The sequence below is a fragment of the Chiloscyllium plagiosum genome, unplaced genomic scaffold (assembly GCF_037043375.1).
Source record: "Chiloscyllium plagiosum isolate Xiang-an unplaced genomic scaffold, Cpla_swu_hap1 HiC_scaffold_3, whole genome shotgun sequence".
Taxonomy (NCBI): Eukaryota; Metazoa; Chordata; class Chondrichthyes; order Orectolobiformes; family Hemiscylliidae; genus Chiloscyllium; species Chiloscyllium plagiosum.
In genome coordinates, this window is record NW_028270141.1 from 158,046,376 (window position 1) to 158,064,807 (window position 18,432).

General features: G+C 46.8%; 1 long non-coding RNA gene across 1 annotated transcript in view; it reads left to right on the top strand.

The window, feature by feature from the left end:
* LOC148151793 (uncharacterized) overlaps positions 1–15,147 on the top strand; it is a 73,281-nt gene extending 58,134 nt beyond the window's left edge. The window contains exon 3 of the long non-coding RNA XR_015752034.1: positions 15,021–15,147. This is a non-coding gene — a long non-coding RNA (uncharacterized LOC148151793). The remainder of the gene's footprint in view (positions 1–15,020) is intronic.
* The last annotated feature ends 3,285 nt before the right edge of the window (positions 15,148–18,432 follow it).

Below are 18,432 nucleotides of genomic sequence, written 5' to 3' on the forward strand. Positions count from 1 at the left end.
GTTGGAGGGAAGGTGAGGGAGTGAATGTCAGAGGGGAGGTGAGGAATTGAATGTTGGAAGGAAGGTGAGGGAGTGAATGTTGGAGGGAAGGTGAGGGAGTGAATGTTGGAGGGGAGGTGAGGGAGTGAATGTTGGAGGGGAAGGGAGGGAGTGAATGTCAGAGGGAAGGTGAGGGAGTGAATGTCAGAGGGGAGGTGAGGGATTGAATGTTGGAGGAAAAGTGAGGGAGTGAATGTTGGAGGGAAGGTGAGTGAAGGAATGTTGGAGGGGAGGTGAGGGAGTGAATATTGGAGGGGAGGTGAGGGAGTGAATGTTGGAGGGGAGGTGAGGGAGTAAATGTTGGAGGGGAGGTGAGGGAGTGAATGTTTGAGGGGTGGTGAGGGAGTGAATGTTGGAGGGGAAGTGAGGGAGTGAATGTCAGAGGGGAGGTGAGGGAGTGAATATTGGAGGGGAGGTGAGGGAGTAAATGTTGGAGGGGAGGTGAGGGAGTGAATGTTGGAGGGGAGGTGAGGGAGTGAATGTTGGAGGGGAGGTGAGGGAGTGAATGTCAGAGGGGAGGTGAGGGAGTGAATGTTGGAGGGGAGGTGAGGGAGTGAATGTTGGAGGGAAGGTGAGGGAGTGAATGTTGGAGGGAAGGTGAGGGAGTGAATGTTGGAGGGGCGGTGAGGGACTGAATATTGGAGGGGAAGTGAGGGAGTGAATATTGGAGGGGAGGTGAGGGAGTGAATATTGGAGGGAAGGTGAGGGAGTGAATGGTGGAGGGGAGGTGAGGGACTGAATATTGGAGGGGAGGTGAGGGAGTGAATGTTGGAGGGAATGTGAGGGAGTGAATGTTGGAGGGCCGGTGAGGGAGTGAATATTGGAGGGGAGGTGAGGAAGTGAATGTCAGAGGTAAGGTGAGGGAGTGAATGTTGGAGGGGAGGTGAGGGACTGAATATTGGAGGAGAGGGAGTGAATATTGGAGGGGAGGTGAGGGAGTGAATATTGGAGGGAAGTTGAGGGAGTGAATGTTGGAGGGGAGGTGAGGGACTGAATATTGGATGGGAGGTGAGGGAGTGAATATTGGAGGGAAGGTGAGGGAGTCAATGCTGGAGGGGAGGTGAGGGAGTAAATGTTGGAGGGGTGGTGAGGGAGTGAATGTTGGAGGGGAGGTGAGGGAGTGAATGTCAGGGGAGGTGAGCGACTGAATATTAGAGGGAAGGTGAGGGAGTGAATGTTGGAGGGGAGGTGAGGGAGTGAATATTGGAGGGAAGGTGAGGGAGTCAATGCTGGAAGGGAAGTGAGGGAGTAAATGTTGGAGGGGTGGTGAGGGAGTGATCGTTGGAGGGGAGGTGAGGGAGTGAATGTCAGGGGAGGTGAGCGACTGAATATTAGAGGGAAGGTGAGGGAGTGAATGTTGGAGGAGAGATGAGGGAGTAAATATTGGAGGGGAGGTGAGGGAGTGAATGTTGGAGGGGAGGTGAGGGAGTAAATGTTGGAGGTGAGGTGAGGGAGTGAATGTTTGAGGGGTGGTGAGGGAGTGAATGTTGGAGGGGAGGTGAGGGAGTGAATGTCAGAGGGGAGGTGAGGGAGTGAATGTTGGAGGGAAGGTGAGGGAGTGAATGTCAGAGGGGAGGTGAGGAATTGAATGTTGGAAGGAAGGTGAGGGAGTGAATGTTGGAGGGGAGGTGAGGGAGTGAATGTTGGAGGGGAAGGGAGGGAGTGAATGTCAGAGGGAAGGTGAGGGAGTGAATGTTGGAGGGGAGGTGAGGGATTGAATGTTGGAGGAAAAGTGAGGGAGTGAATGTTGCAGGGAAGGTGAGTGAAGGAATGTTGGAGGGGAGGTGAGGGAGTGAATATTGGAGGGGAGGTGAGGGAGTGAATGTTGGAGGGGAGGTGAGGGAGTGAATATTGGAGGGGAGGTGAGGGAGTGAATATTGGAGGGGAGGTGAGGGAGTGAATATTGGAGGGAAGTTGAGGGAGTGAATGTTGGAGGGGAGGTGAGGGAGTAAATATTGGAGGGGAGGTGAGGGAGTGAATATTGGAGGGGAGGTGAGGGAGTGAATGTCAGAGGGAAGGTGAGGGAGTGAATGTTGGAGGGAAGGTGAAGCAGTCAATGTTGGAGGGGAGGTGAGGGAGTGAATATTGGAGGGGAGGTGAGGGAGTGAATGTCAGAGGGAAGGTGAGGGAGTGAATGTTGGAGGGGAGGTGAGGGACTGATTATTGGAGGGGAGGTGAGGGAGTGAATATTGGATGGGAGGTGAGGGAGTGAATGTTGGAGGGGAGGTGAGGGACTGAATATTGGATGGGAGGTGAGGGAGTGAATATTGGAGGGAAGGTGAGGAAGTGAATGTTGGAGGGGAGGTGAGGGAGTGAATGTTGGAGGGGAGGTGAGGGACTGAATATTGGAGGGGAGGTGAGGGAGTGAATATTGGAGGGAAGGTGAGGGACTGAATATTGGAGGGATGGTGAGGGAGTCAATATTGGAGGGGAGGTGAAGGAGTGAATGTCACGGGAGTTGAGCGACTGAATATTAGAGGGAAGGTGTGGGAGTGAATATTGGAGGGAAGTTGAGGGAGTGAATGTTGGAGGGGAGGTGAGGGACTGAATATCGGATGGGAGGTGAGGGAGTGAATATTGGAGGGAAGGTGAGGGAGTCAATGCTGGAGGGGAGGTGAGGGAGTAAATGTTGGAGGGGTGGTGAGGGAGTGAATGTTGGAGGGGAGGTGAGGGAGTGAATGTCAGGGGAGGTGAGCGACTGAATATTAGAGGGAAGGTGAGGGAGTGAATGTTGGAGGGGAGGTGAGGGAGTGAATATTGGAGGGAAGGTGAGGGAGTCAATGCTGGAAGGGAGGTGAGGGAGTAAATGTTGGAGGGGTGGTGAGGGAGTGATCGTTGGAGGGGAGGTGAGGGAGTGAATGTCAGGGGAGGTGAGCGACTGAATATTAGAGGGAAGGTGAGGGAGTGAATGTTGGAGGAGAGATGAGGGAGTAAATATTGGAGGGGAGGTGAGGGAGTGAATGTTGGAGGGGAGGTGAGGGAGTAAATGTTGGAGGTGAGGTGAGGGAGTGAATGTTTGAGGGGTGGTGAGGGAGTGAATGTTGGAGGGGAGGTGAGGGAGTGAATGTCAGAGGGGAGGTGAGGGAGTGAATGTTGGAGGGAAGGTGAGGGAGTGAATGTTGGAGGGAAGGTGAGGGAGTGAATGTCAGAGGGGAGGTGAGGAATTGAATGTTGGAAGGAAGGTGAGGGAGTGAATGTTGGAGGGGAGGTGAGGGAGTGAATGTTGGAGGGGAAGGGAGGGAGTGAATGTCAGAGGGAAGGTGAGGGAGTGAATGTTGGAGGGGAGGTGAGGGATTGAATGTTGGAGGAAAAGTGAGGGAGTGAATGTTGCAGGGAAGGTGAGTGAAGGAATGTTGGAGGGGAGGTGAGGGAGTGAATATTGGAGGGGAGGTGAGGGAGTGAATGTTGGAGGGGAGGTGAGGGAGTGAATATTGGAGGGGAGGTGAGGGAGTGAATATTGGAGGGGAGGTGAGGGAGTGAATATTGGAGGGGAGGTGAGGGAGTAAATGTTGGAGTGGAGGTGAGGGAGTGAATGTTGGAGGGAAGGTAAGGGAGTGAATGTTGGAGGGAAGGTGAAGCAGTCAATGTTGGAGGGGAGGTGAGGCAGTGAATATTGGAGGGGAGGTGAGGGAGTGAATGTCAGAGGGAAGGTGAGGGACTGATTATTGGAGGGGAGGTGAGGGAGTGAATATTGGATGGGAGGTGAGGGAGTGAATGTTGGAGGGGAGGTGAGGGACTGAATATTGGATGGGAGGTGAGGGAGTGAATATTGGAGGGAAGGTGAGGGAGTGAATGTTGGAGGGGAGGTGAGGGAGTGAATGTTGGAGGGGAGGTGAGGGAGTGAATGTTGGAGGGGAGGTGAGGGACTGAATATTGGAGGGGAGGTGAGGGAGTGAATATTGGAGGGAAGGTGAGGGACTGAATATTGGAGGGATGGTGAGGGAGTCAATATTGGAGGGGAGGTGAAGGAGTGAATGTCACGGGAGTTGAGCGACTGAATATTAGAGGGAAGGTGTGGGAGTGAATATTGGAGGGAAGTTGAGGGAGTGAATGTTGGAGGGGAGGTGAGGGACTGAATATCGGATGGGAGGTGAGGGAGTGAATATTGGAGGGAAGGTGAGGGAGTCAATGCTGGAGGGGAGGTGAGGGAGTAAATGTTGGAGGGGTGGTGAGGGAGTGAATGTTGGAGGGGAGGTGAGGGAGTGAATGTCAGGGGAGGTGAGCGACTGAATATTAGAGGGAAGGTGAGGGAGTGAATGTTGGAGGGGAGGTGAGGGAGTGAATATTGGAGGGAAGGTGAGGGAGTCAATGCTGGAAGGGAGGTGAGGGAGTAAATGTTGGAGGGGTGGTGAGGGAGTGATCGTTGGAGGGGAGGTGAGGGAGTGAATGTCAGGGGAGGTGAGCGACTGAATATTAGAGGGAAGGTGAGGGAGTGAATGTTGGAGGAGAGATGAGGGAGTAAATATTGGAGGGGAGGTGAGGGAGTGAATGTTGGAGGGGAGGTGAGGGAGTAAATGTTGAAGGTGAGGTGAGGGAGTGAATGGTTGAGGGGTGGTGAGGGAGTGAATGTTGGAGGGGAGGTGAGGGAGTGAATGTCAGAGGGGAGGTGAGGGAGTGAATGTTGGAGGGAAGGTGAGGGAGTGAATGTTGGAGGGAAGGTGAGGGAGTGAATGTCAGAGGGGAGGTGAGGAATTGAATGTTGGAGGGGAAGGGAGGGAGTGAATGTCAGAGGGAAGGTGAGGGAGTGAATGTTGGAGGGGAGGTGAGGGATTGAATGTTGGAGGAAAAGTGAGGGAGTGAATGTTGCAGGGAAGGTGAGTGAAGGAATGTTGGAGGGGAGGTGAGGGAGTGAATATTGGAGGGGAGGTGAGGGAGTGAATGTTGGAGGGGAGGTGAGGGAGTGAATATTGGAGGGGAGGTGAGGGAGTAAATGTCAGGGGGAAGGTGAGGGAGTGAATGTTGGAGGGGAGGTGAGGGAGTGAATATTGGAGGGGAGGTGAGGGAGTGAATATTGGAGGGGAGGTGAGGGAGTAAATGTTGGAGTGGAGGTGAGGGAGTGAATGTTGGAGGGAAGGTGAGGGAGTGAATGTTGGAGGGAAGGTGAAGCAGTCAATGTTGGAGGGGAGGTGAGGGAGTGAATATTGGAGGGGAGGTGAGGGAGTGAATGTCAGAGGGAAGGTGAGGGACTGATTATTGGAGGGGAGGTGAGGGACTGAATATTGGATGGGAGGTGAGGGAGTGAATGTTGGAGGGGAGGTGAGGGACTGAATATTGGATGGGAGGTGAGGGAGTGAATATTGGAGGGAAGGTGAGGGAGTGAATGTTGGAGGGGAGGTGAGGGAGTGAATGTTGGAGGGGAGGTGAGGGACTGAATATTGGAGGGGAGGTGAGGGAGTGAATATTGGAGGGAAGGTGAGGGACTGAATATTGGAGGGATGGTGAGGGAGTCAATATTGGAGGGGAGGTGAAGGAGTGAATGTCACGGGAGTTGAGCGACTGAATATTAGAGGGAAGGTGTGGGAGTGAATGTTGGAGGGGAGGTGATGGACTGAACATTGGAGGGAAGGTGAGGGAGTGAATGTTGGAGGGGAGGTGAGGGAGTAAATGTTGGAGGGGAGGTGAGGGAGTGAATGTTTGAGGGGTGGTGAGGGAGTGAAAGTTGGAGGGGAGGTGAGGGAGTGAATGTCAGAGGGGAGTTGAGGGATTGAATGTTGGAGGGAAGGTGAGGGAGTGAATGTCAGAGGGGAGGTGAGGAATTGAATGTTGGAGGGAAGGTGAGGGACTGAATGTTGGAGGGAAGGTGAGGGAGTGAATGTTGGAGGGGAGGTGAGGGAGTGAATGTTGGAGGGGAGGTGAGGGAGTGAATGTCATAGGGAAGGTGAGGGAGTGAATGTTGGAGTGGAGGTGAGGGATTTAATGTCAGAGGGGAGGTGATGGAGTGAATGTTGGAGGGAAGGTGAGGGAGTGAATGTTGGAGGGAAGGTGAGGGAGTGAATGTCAGAGGGGAGGTGTGGAATTGAATATTGGAGGGGAGGTGCGGGACTGAATATTGGAGGGAAGGTGAGGGAGTGAATGTCAGAGGGGAGGTGTGGAATTGAATATTGGAGGGGAGGTGTGGGACTGAATATTGGAGGGAAGGTGAGGGAGTGAATGTTGGAGTGGAGGTGAGGGATTTAATGTCAGAGGGGAGGTGAGGGAGTGAATGTTGGAGGGAAGGTGAGGGAGTGAATGTCAGAGGGGAGTTGAGGAATTGAATATTGGAGGGGAGGTGCGGGACTGAATACTGGAGGGAAGGTGAGGGAGTGAATGTTGGTGGGGAGGTGAGGGAGTGATTGTTGGAGGGGAGGGGAGGGAGTGAATGTTGGAGAGAAGATGATGGACTGAATATTGAAGGGAAGGTGATGGAGTGAATGTTGGAGGGGAGGTGAGGGAGTAAATGTTGGAGGGAAGGTGAGGGAGTGAATGTTGGAGGGGCGGTGAGGGAGTGAATATTGGAGGGGAGGTGAGGGAGTGAATGTCAGAGGGAAGGTGAGGGAGTGAATGTTGGAGGGGAGGTGAGGGAGTGATTGCTGGAGGGAAGGTGAGGGAGTGAATGTTGGAGGGAAGGTGAGGGAGTGAATGTCAGAGGGAAGGTGAGGGAGTGAATGTTGGAGGGGAGGTGAGGGACTGAATATTGGAGGGGAGGTGAGGGAGTGAATATTGGAGTGGAGGTGAGGGAGTGAATATTGGAGGGAAGGTGAGGGAGTGAATGTTGGAGGGAGGTGAGGGACTGAATGCCAGGGGGAGGTGAGGGAGTGAATGTTGGAGGGGAGGTGAGAGACTGAATGTCAGAGGGAGGTGAGGAGATGAATGCCAGAGGGGAGGGTTGTTAAGAAGGCATTTGATGGTTTGGCTTTCATTAACAAGGGAATTGAGTTTAAGAGTTGTGAGGTTTTGCTGTAGCTCTATGAAACCCTGTTTTGACCACACTTGGAATCTGGTGTCCAGTCCTGGTTGCCTCATTATAGGAAGGATGTAGGTGCTTTGAAGAGGTTGCAGAGGAGATTTACCAGGATGTTGCCTGGATTAGAGGGCTTGTCATATGAAGAGAGGTTGAGTGAGTTCAGGCTTTTCACACTGGAGAGAAGAAGGAAGAGAAGTGATTTGATCGAGATGTACAATGTAATAGAGTAGATAGCCAGAGACTTTTCCCCAAGGCAGAAATGGCTGTCACAAAGATTCATAATTTTAAGGTGATTGGAGGAAGGTATAGTGGAGATGTCAGAGGTTGACTTTTTATACAGAGTATAAAATGCACTGCCAGTGGCGGTAGTAGAGTTAAAGACATTAGGGACATTTAAGTGACTATTGGGCAAGCACATGGATGGCAGTAAATTGAGGGATGTGTAGGTTAGGTTGATCTTAAGATTTAAGATAAATGCTCAGCACAACATCGTGGGCCAAAGTGCCTGTACTTTGCTGTACTGTTTTATGTTCTATGTTCTATTTCATCTGTGGATAACCAGCAGAGATTTTTTAAAAATCCAATGGAAGGCAGAGTCTGTGATGTCTGGAAACGGATTAGTCTTTATATCTGTGTTAATTTTCTGCATTTTCCATCTTTGCTCATAGTTATAGATGTAATTCCCACGAGACCCACAATCCATAAATTTTGGATAACAATAGCACAAGCAGAGACAAAATCCCAGCCCAACAAGGAAGCTGATCAGACAGCTGAGGGGGCAAGATCAAACCCAGAATCATCCAGGCTGTTGAAAGAAGACAATTGTTGGATGAGGATCATCCTGACATTGTCAGCAGCCTGACATAGTCATACCCATGGACTCATACCTTACTGACAATGTCCTAGACATCACCATCACCATTACCATCCCTGAGCATGTCCTATTCCATTTCTAGTGTACAAAGTTGTGAAGGAGTTGCTCTAGGTGCCTTCAACAATGACTCTGGATCCCATGAAATCTTATGACATCAGGTCAAATATGGGCAAGGAAACCTCGTGCTGATTAGCACCAACATTCCCTCTAGGCTGCGGATTGCTTCTGTAAGTCACTGCCTCACAAAGACCTCAGAGGCCTGTGCAGCTCAAATGAGTATTCGTGGGAACGCTGAGTAACCTGTACCTCCCTCCATCAGCCAGTGAAACAATACTTGGGAAAAGTATTGATTGGTGGCAACAGCACGGAATGTCCAGGAAACTTTAATGTCCATCACCAAGAGTGGCATGTTAGCACCACTGCTGACTGAATGACTAAGTCCTTAAGGATATAGCTGCTCGACTGGGTCTGTGGCATGGTGACTCAGTGGTTAACACTGCTGCCTCACAGCACCAGGGACCTGGGTTCCAATCCCTCCTCAGGTGACAGTGTGGACTTTGCACGTCTCCTAGTGTCTGTGTGGATTTCCTCGGGTGCTCTGAATTCCTCCCACAATCCAAAAGATGTGCAGGTTAGGTGAATTGGCCATGCTAAATTGCCCATAGTGTTAGGTACATTAATCAGAGAGAAATGGATCTGGGTGGGTTACTCTTCAGAGAGTCGGTGTGAACATTTTGGGCCGAATGGCCTGTTTCCACTCTGTAGACTATCTATCTAATTACAAGGTGGTGAGGGACATAACAAAAAAGAAAAAAATAACTTGACCTCATCCTTACTAGTCTTCCTGCCACTAACACACAGCTACAACTAACCATGACCGTATGAGTAAAAGTGACCACCACACAGGAGGACCCAGACCCTGACCATGACAATCTCAAGTGGATGACTGACTATGGATGAATATGGAGAAACAGAGAGATCTTGGCGTCCACATCTGTGGATCCCTCAAATTTACCATCCAAGTTTATAGGGTTGTTAAGAAGGTGCATGGTGTGTTGACTTTCATTAGCAAGGGGATTGGGTTTCAGAGCCGCAAGGTTATGCTGCAGCTTTATAGAGCCCTGGTTAGACTACCCTTGGAACACTGTGTTCAGTTTTGGTTGCCTCATTATAGGAAATATGTGGAAGCTTCAAAAAGGGTGCAACGGAGATTTACCAGGATTCTGCCTGGATTGGAGAAAGGTTGAGGGAGCTAGGGCTTTTCTCATTGGAGTGTAAAAGGGTGAGATGTGACTTGATGGAGGTGTACAAAATGATGAGAAGCATAGATAGAGTGAATAGTCAGAGACTTTTTCCCAGTGCAGAAGTGACTATCACAAGGGGTCATAATTTTAAGGTGATTGGAGGAAAGTTCATAGGAGATGTCAGAGGTAAGTTCTTTACACAGAGAGTGGTGGGTGTGTGGAATGCACTGCCAGCAGTGGCAGTAGATTCAGATACGTTAGGGACATTTAAGTGACACTTGGATAGGCACATGGAAGATCTACAATGAAGGGTATGTAGGTTAATCTGATCTTAGAGTCAGGTAAAAGATCAGCACAACATCAAGGGCCGAAGCGCCTATATTGTGCCGTACTGTTCTATGATCTAAGTAGTAAGCACCTGCATAGTAATCCAGGTGTGGTCTCACCAATGCCCTGTACAGTTGCAGTAAAACGTATCTGCTTTTACGCTCCACTCTCCTTTCAATGAATGACAACAGTTCATTTGCCTAATTGCTTGCTGTGCCTGCCTACCAACCTCATTGAATTCATGTACCATAACACAAGATCCCTTTGTATTTTTGGAAATTGGGTTGATACCACTGTCCAAAGTTGATGCCTCTACCACTTAGAATTGACGTAGAACAATAAGTGCAGCAGATTAATGGGATGTCGGCTTTCATTCAGGTTAAACACTATCTGACTTGGAATCTTATCCTTATTCCCGCATTGTTACCGAGTCATGGCCCAGAACTCACCACCTAACAGTTCTGTGGATAAATTTACTCAATGTGAACTACTACAGTTCCAGAAGGTGGATTACCACCACCTTCTGAAAGACAATCAGTGCTGACTAATAAATGTTGGCCTTCCCAATCTCAAGCGTTTTCTTTAATTGGTTCATTGGAAAAGATTGCTTCCAGTGTTGTTCTGACTTTGGTCAGTTTCTATATTTGGAACAGCACTGGAAGATGTTGTGGATTTGGGTCTTATTACAGATTTTAAATTACTAAATGTGCAGCATCTTGCAATGTTAGCCCCCTTTGCCTTACCCACACACTCAAAAGAATACACTGCTGTTACAACCCTCTTACATTTTAAATTGGCCCCTTCTGAGGCTGTTCAGCCATGTTGGAGTTCAGCAAACTCACCATCTATCTGCGAGTTTTGAGAAGATTTGTCCAAAAACGCATCCAGAAATCCTAGCCACTCTCCCCTACATCAAAGACTTCTCAGAAATGACTGCCAGACTACTTAGCAGAAAGTGAGGACTGCAGATGCTGGAGATCAAAGTCAAGAGTATGTTGACGGAAAAGCACAGCAGGTCAGGCAGCATCCGAGGAGCAGGAGAAATGACGTTTCAGGCATAAGTTCTTCATTAGATGGTACAAGATGATTAGGGGTTTAGATAGGGTTGACCATGAGAACCTTTTTCCATGTATGGAGTCAGCTATTACGAAGGGGCATAGCTTTAAATTAAGGGGTGGTAGGTATAGGACAGATGTTAGGGGTAGATTCTTTACTCAGCGAGTCGTGAGTTCATGGAATGCCCTGCCAGTAGCAGTGGTGGACTCTCCCTCTTTATGGGCATTTAAATGGGCATTGGATAGGCATATGGAGGATAGTGGGCTAGTGTAGGTTAGGTGGGCTTGGATCGGCGCAACATCGAGGGCCAAAGGGCCTGTACTGCGCTGTATTTTTTCTATATTCTATTTTTTTCTTTCTATGTTCTATTAGGAATGACCTCATTCCTTATTAAGGGCTTATGCCCGAAACATTGATTCTCCTGCTCCTTGGATACTGCCTGACCTGCTGTGCTTTCTGGCACCACACTGCCAGACTACTCAGACCCCCTTGGCATCATGGTAGCCCACAAACCCACCAACACACTAAAACAGCAGCTAATGAACTTGAAAGACCCTATACAGACAACAAGCAAAACTAATGTCATTTACAAAATACCTTGTAAGAACTGTAACAAACACTACATTGGACAAACAGGCAGAAAACTAGTCACCAGGATACATGAACATCAACTAGCCACAAAAAGCCATGACCAACTCTCACTAATATCCTTACAAACAGATGAGGAAGGGCGTCACTTCCACTGGGACAACACATTCATCCGAGGACAAGCCAAACAGAGACATGCATGAGAATTCCTAGAAGCATACCATTCCAACTGGAACTCCATGACCAAGCACATTGACTTGGACCCCATTTACCATCCTCTGAGAAAAAGAACAGGAAATGACATCACCACAGTAAATGATGTCACCAACCCAAGGAAACTTAAACATATAAATAGAAACCAGGTCACTAACAGCAATGCTTCACCGGAGGCTCACTGATGATGTTACCTAGTATGGTGACAAAACGTCTGAAACAAACCTTCCAGCTCAGCGAGCAAACATATATCCATCACTATCTATCTCTTGCCCAGTGTTGCTCAGTTATAGATTGTGACAAGTCTAACATGTTGTTCCAGATGTAAGATGGTGTCCAAATGAACTGAAGGTGATAACAGTAGCACTATTGCAAAGCTGTTCTCTGGTCCCATCTATTCAGGGAAAAGGATAAGCTACACTTGCCTGCTGTGACTTGCAAAGTCATTTTCATTACTTATGCCTTTCTTCAGTAAATTCAGCTGCTTTTAACCTAATTAGAGACAAAAAAAAAACCTACTGATGCTGGGCTCCAAAGTAGACAAGTAGGAGGCTGGAAGAACACAGCAAGCCAGGCAACATCAGGATGTGGAGAAGTCAACGTTTTGGGTGTAATCCTTCTCAAACAGAAAATGCTATTAATGTAATGACAACCTTTCTCTGAATGTAGGCTCTTCACCTCACTTACCTTATTTCATCGCCCATCTTCATTCCAATTCCCACAAGTATTACTGAAGACTTGTGCTCCGGAACTAGCCACTCCTTTGACCAAACTGTTACAGTTCAGCTACATTTAACTACAATATGAAAATTGTTAACATATATCCTTCCATAAGAAGTCGGACCAATCTTACCTAGCCAATTACCGTCCTGAAAGACTACTGTCAATCATCAGCAAAATGATGGAGAGTGGCAGTACAATAATGTGACACTTACTCAGCATTTCTCTGCTCACTAACACACAGGTTTAGTTATGCCCATGCTACTCAGAGCCAAACTCAGCAAAGCCTTTGTTTCACCAAGAACAAATTCCACAGATGAGGTGGGAGGGATTGCATCATTTAATTGTGTAGCAACAAGGTGCCCTAATCAGATTGAAGCTCATGAGGATTGTGGAAACTCTGTAGGGTTGAGGTCAATGTTAATCATACACTGTTCAGTATCATTTGAAGCTCCTTAGATGCTGAAGCATTTTTGAGCAAATGTAGCAAGACCTCGGCAACATTCATGCTTGAGGCGGTTGTCAGGTCATCTTCAACAAAAGCAAATCTAATCATCGACCTTTGGCTTTTAATGGCATTACCATCATCGATATTGTGCCATTGACCAGAATCTTAATTGCATCAGCCATAAAAATACTGCCTAGAAGAGCAAATCACAGGATGAGAATATTGTGAGGAGTAACTCACCTCCTGATTATTTAAAGGACACAGTCAAGAATGGGATGAAATACTTCCCACTTACCTGAATCAGTAAAGCTATAAGGACACTCAAGAAACTTGACGCCATCTAGGACAAAGCAGCCCGTTTGATCAGCATCCATCCACCACTTTGAACATTCACTCTCTCAAACATAGCTGCAGAGCAGCAGCAACATGTACCATCTACAGGTTACACTGCAGAAACTCACCAAGACTAATTTGGTAGCACTTTACAAATCTGTAATCTGTACCATCTGGAAGGACAAGGACAGCTGATGCATGGCAGCACCATCACTTGCAAGTTCATTTCCAAGCTGCCATGATGACTTGGAACTACATCACTGTTCCTTCACTGTCGCTATGTCAAAATCCTGCAACTGCCTTCCGAGTAGCACCGCGGGTGTACCTACATTCCAACAACTGCAGCACTTCAAGAAGGCAGCTCATCGCCACCAGGACAGTTAGAGATAGGCAATAAATGCTAATCTGGCCAGTAGTGCCAACAGCCTAAAAATAAACTAACAAAAAAAAAGGCAAAAACTGTAGTGATTGGAATGATGTCAGCTAGGTGGATCTCATAGAATATGAGGTCCCTGATTGGGTCTGTTAACCTGGGACAGTGAGGGAGTCCTGGCTGACAGATATGAGCAGGAGTCTCAGGGGTTATGCTCACTTTAGGAGCCAGCTCTAAGCTCAATGGGTCAGTGTCAGTGTACTATTCACATGGAAATCAAGGGTGACCTGGTGATGGATTCAGGCCTTCATGGAGTTTTTTCAAGCACCACTAAATGAAAGCAAATTAAGTTCTGAAAAAGTGGCATGTGTTTATTCCTAGGGTATGAAGAAACTTATTTCAATCCGTGTGACCTTGATGTTGCCCAATAGTTTGAGTATGATTATACATTGAAATTAAAACTTGTTATCTACATTACCATTATCCCCAGAATTTCACAGGAAAAAGCCAGGTGTTCTTTTATAGGAACATGTAAACAAGAGTTGGCCACTTAGCCCTTTGAGCCTGTTCTGCCATTCGTGGGTAGCACGATGGTTCAGTGGTCAGTACTGCTGTTGCACAGCTCCAAGTTTGATTCCAGCCTTGGATGACTGTCTGTGTGGAATTTGCACATTCTCCCGGCATCTGCGTGGGTTTCCTCCCACAATCCAAGTATGTACAGGCTAGGTGGGTCAGTCATAGGGAATGGAGAGTTATAGGGTAATGGGGGGTGGGATGTTCTTTGGAGGCTTGGTATAGACCCAATGGGCCAAATGGCCTATTTCCACATTGTAGGGGTTCTACGAAAAAGAATGTCGTTGATTGAGATTTAACCTGTACTTACATTCCTATATATCCACAATAATCTTCCATCCATTATAATTGAACTTTTCCTGTTATTTGTACATTCAGCTTAACAAATCATCAACATTTTTGAGGAGAGAAAAGAGCTGATGTTTTGAGTCTAACTGAGCTTTGACAAAGGGTCAGTTAGACTTGAAATGTCAGCTCTTTTCTCTCCTTACAGATGCTGCCAGACCTGCTGAGATTTTCCAGCATTTTCTCTTTTGGTTTCAGATTCCAGCATCCGCAGTAATTTGCTTTTATCAACATTTTTGGTTTGCTATTTGTAATGTGTATTAATCTATGCTGTTATATTGTAACAGCAGTATAACTCCAGCAATGCCACAGCATATTAACGGATAAAAAAATTCAAAATTGTGCATTTCTGCGATAGATTCCTTCTTTCTTCTCTCCCTTTTCGAGGCATCATTCTTTAAAATCAGATTTTCCAGCTGTTAGCTGTTTGGATCTGGAATGCACAGCCTGACCAGTTCATGCAGAGATTCAATCACTCTTTCTCAATGCAATTGGATAAATAGCTGGAGGGGAAAATGCAGTGTTTTGGGGAAAGGACAAGGGAGGATAACTAAATGGATAGTTTTTAAAATAACTACTCTAGGTACAAAGGGCTGAACAGCCTCCCTTCTGTGTTAATCCTAATTATAATGCTGATCACTACTTCCTCATTTACCTTGTCTTTTCTTTCACCCTTTCTATCCTTGATGGAGTCATCCCTTGTGTGGGTTTCCCAAACATTGTGCAACATCTAGGTAAAAACAATGACTGCAGATGCTGGAAACCAGATTCTGGATTAGTGGTGCTGGAAGAGCACAGCAATTCAGGCAGCATCCGAGGACAGGCAAAATCGACATTTCGGGCAAAAGCCCTTCATCAGGAATAAAAGCTATGGACGTTGTTATTCTTTTTCTCTGGTGAATCTAGTTTGATGTATGATCCTGATGCTGTACTCTTTCAATCAGCACTAGAGGATGAATATGATGATGGTGCCCTGCATCATATCCTGAGGCTACGGAATGCACTTGGCTGGCCTACAGAATTACCAAGCCATGGACCACGATTAAAGAAGCATGCAGATCAAAACATTAAGGTAAGCAAACATCAAGTCCATCCCATGGAACATAAAAATATAGAAAATAAGGGCACAATGCTGCTGTGCCATTCATTAAACTTGTTCATGGGCTGATCTCCCAATTCAGTCTCCCGTTCCTACTTTTCCCCATACCCTTTGATCCATTCAGTCCAAAGAACTATATCCAACCCATTTTTGAAAGCATTCAATGTTTGGCCTCAACCACTTTCTGTGGAAGAACATTCAATAAGTTCACGATTTTCCGGGTGAAGAAATCTCTCTTCATCTCAGCCCAAAATAGCCTACCTATATTCTTAAACAATGACCCCTAGTCCTGGGCTGATAGGCCATTGGAAATATCCTTCCTGTGTTTACTAGTGTAGTCCTGTTAGAATATTACATGATATTCCACTTCATATCTCAATTTCAATGAATATAACCCTAACTGATCTAGTCCCTGCTCCCACTTCCATCCTGCTATCCCAGCTATCAATCTGGTAAACCTTCATTGCACTCCCACCATAGCCTTCCTCAGGAAGGAAGCCAAAACTGTACACAACACTCCAGGTGTGGTCTCACCAAGGCCCTATACGATTGCAGCAAGATACTCCTGCTCCTATACTCAAATTGTATTGCTCTGAAGATCATAAGGTACAAGGGTAGAATTAGGCCAGTTGGCCCATCATTGCTGATGTGTTTCTCAATCCCATTCTCCTGCCTTCTCCCCATAATCTTTAATCTGTTTACAAATCAAGAACCGATCTAGCTCTGCCTTAAATATGACTCAATGACTTGGCCTTCACAATCTTCTGCAGTAATGAGTTCCACAGATTCACCACTCTCTGGCTGAAGAAATTTGTCCTTTTCTCAGTTCTAAACGGTTGTTCCTTCACTCTAATGCTGCACCCTCAGGTCCTGGTCTCCCCTACTAGTGGAAACATTTTCTCCCCATCTATTCTTTTCAGGCCTCTCAGATTTCTGTAAGTTTCAATTCAGATTTTCCCTTGTCCTTTCAAAATCCATTGAGTACAGAACTGGAGTCCTCAACTGCTCCTCATATGACAAACCCTTCATCCCTGGGATCATGCATGTAAATTCCCTCTGGATCCTCTCCAAAACCTCCCTTCAATCCCTTCCTTAGAAAAGGGGTCCGAAACTGCTCACAATATTCTAAATGCCGTCTGACCAGAGCCTTGTATGGCCTCAGCAGTACATTTCTTCATAAGTATTGTAGCCCTCTTGAAGTGAATGCCAACATTGTATTTGCTTTTCTAATTGCCAACTGAACCACCATGCTAACTTTAAGAGAATACGGAACTGGAACTTCCATGTCCTTTTGTGCTTCAGATTTCCAGAGCTTTTCCCTATTCTGAAAATAGACTACGGCTCAATTCTTCTTACCAAAGTGCATTACCTGACACTTTTCCACATTGTCCATCTGCCACTTTTCTGCCAACATACCATTTTTCTTTCTTCACCATCTGCTGCATCTGCCTGCTTACTTTCAGTGACTGCTGTACAAGGACACCCCTGTCTAGTTGCCCCTCTCCATTTTCTCTTTTAGAATACCTCTTTTGTTGTACAATCTAGAATCAAATTCAGATGGTTAATGAGAGCTGATGGTCAGCTGTGAGAGTGATAGGTCGACATGAGCATTGATGTCAATGTGACATGATGGCGATGGTCAGCTAGATATGAGATTTGATGGCCAGTGAGACATGTGATCAACTCATCAGCTGGGTAAGGGATCTGGTGGTCAGTTGCACATGAGACCAGATAGTCAATCAGACATAAGTCCTGATGGCCAATGAGTCATGAGAGCTAATGCTCTGTGAGATACAACAACTGATGGACCATCAGAAAAAAGATCTGCTGATGGTCACTCAGACATGAGATCTGATGGTTGACAAAGCCATTCCTTTAACAAGGTTATGCAGTCCTTGGTTTTTTTTCAGAGAGGTCATAACCGACACAGACTCTGAAAAGTCTGGAGGTGAAGAGTTTTCCCCTCCTCTAGCTTATCTCTCCACACTTCAGGTTCTCTGCCTTTATTCCTGATGAAGGGCTTTTGCCCGAAACGTCGATTTTGCTGCTCCTCGGATGCTGCCTGAACTGCTGTGCTCTTCCAGCACCACTAATCCAAAATCTGGTTTCCAGCATCTGCAGTCATTGTTTTTACCAAGTTGATAATAGCTAACAGATACTGCCTCAGGCAAAAATCTTTCAAGTTTTATGAAAACCACTTGCACAATGAAAGGGGTGTGGCCAGTTCTCCCAGCTCAGCTTTTCTCTGGTTTGATTTGTTTTTAGCAGTAGTGCGTGAAAAAAAGAGCTGCCTGACCCAAAGAAGCAGGTCCAAGCTGGTATTGTCTCTCTGACTTCTGTCCTGCAAGAATGTGTGTTTGATTTTACCTTTTGTACCAAGTGGAATTTATGGGGATTGTTGCAAGTATTTGGAACAGCATTATTAAGCTGGGATGATCTGTTGGGTTTTCGGAGAGGTTAAGTTATTCAGTATCCTGTTTTCTGTTGTTCATGTTGTATTCAGCAATCTTGTAAATAAATTTTGTATTGTTTAAAACTACATGGTTCAACCAGCTGCATCACTCCTAGAATACCCACTGACACCTGCTTAAAACAACTAGCAAAGTTAGGCTCAGGGCTACCTTCTTGAAATGATTTGAGGTGGTCTGGCATGGTCTGTAACACATGGTCATTAGATATGAGATTTGATCTGATTATCAGCTGGGTAAGGGATCTGATGGTTAGTTGCACATGAGGATGGTGATAGTTAATCAGCACAAGATCAGATGATTGATTGGTCCTGAGATCTAATTGCTAGTGAGGCTTGAAATCTGATTTTCAGTGGGGCATGTGATCAGCTGGCCAGTTAGATATTAGAGTGGCAATTAGTTGGACATGAGGTTGATGGCTTAGTGAGACATGTGATCTGTTCATGGGCAGTCAGATATGTGATCTGATCATCCATGAGACTTGGGATCTGTCCACGAGCAGTCAGATGTATGATCTGATAGCCCATGAGATTTGGGATCTGTTCATAGAACATAGAACATAGAACAATACAGCACAGAACAGGCCCTTCGGCCCACGATGTTGTGCCGAACATTTGTCCTAGCTTAAGCACCTATCCATGTACCTATCCAATTGCTGCTTAAAGGTCACCAAAGATTCTGACTCTACCACTCCCACAGGCAGCGCATTCCATGCCCCCACCACTCTCTGGGTAAAGAACCCACCCCTGACATCTCCCCTATACCTTCCACCCTTCACCTTAAATTTAT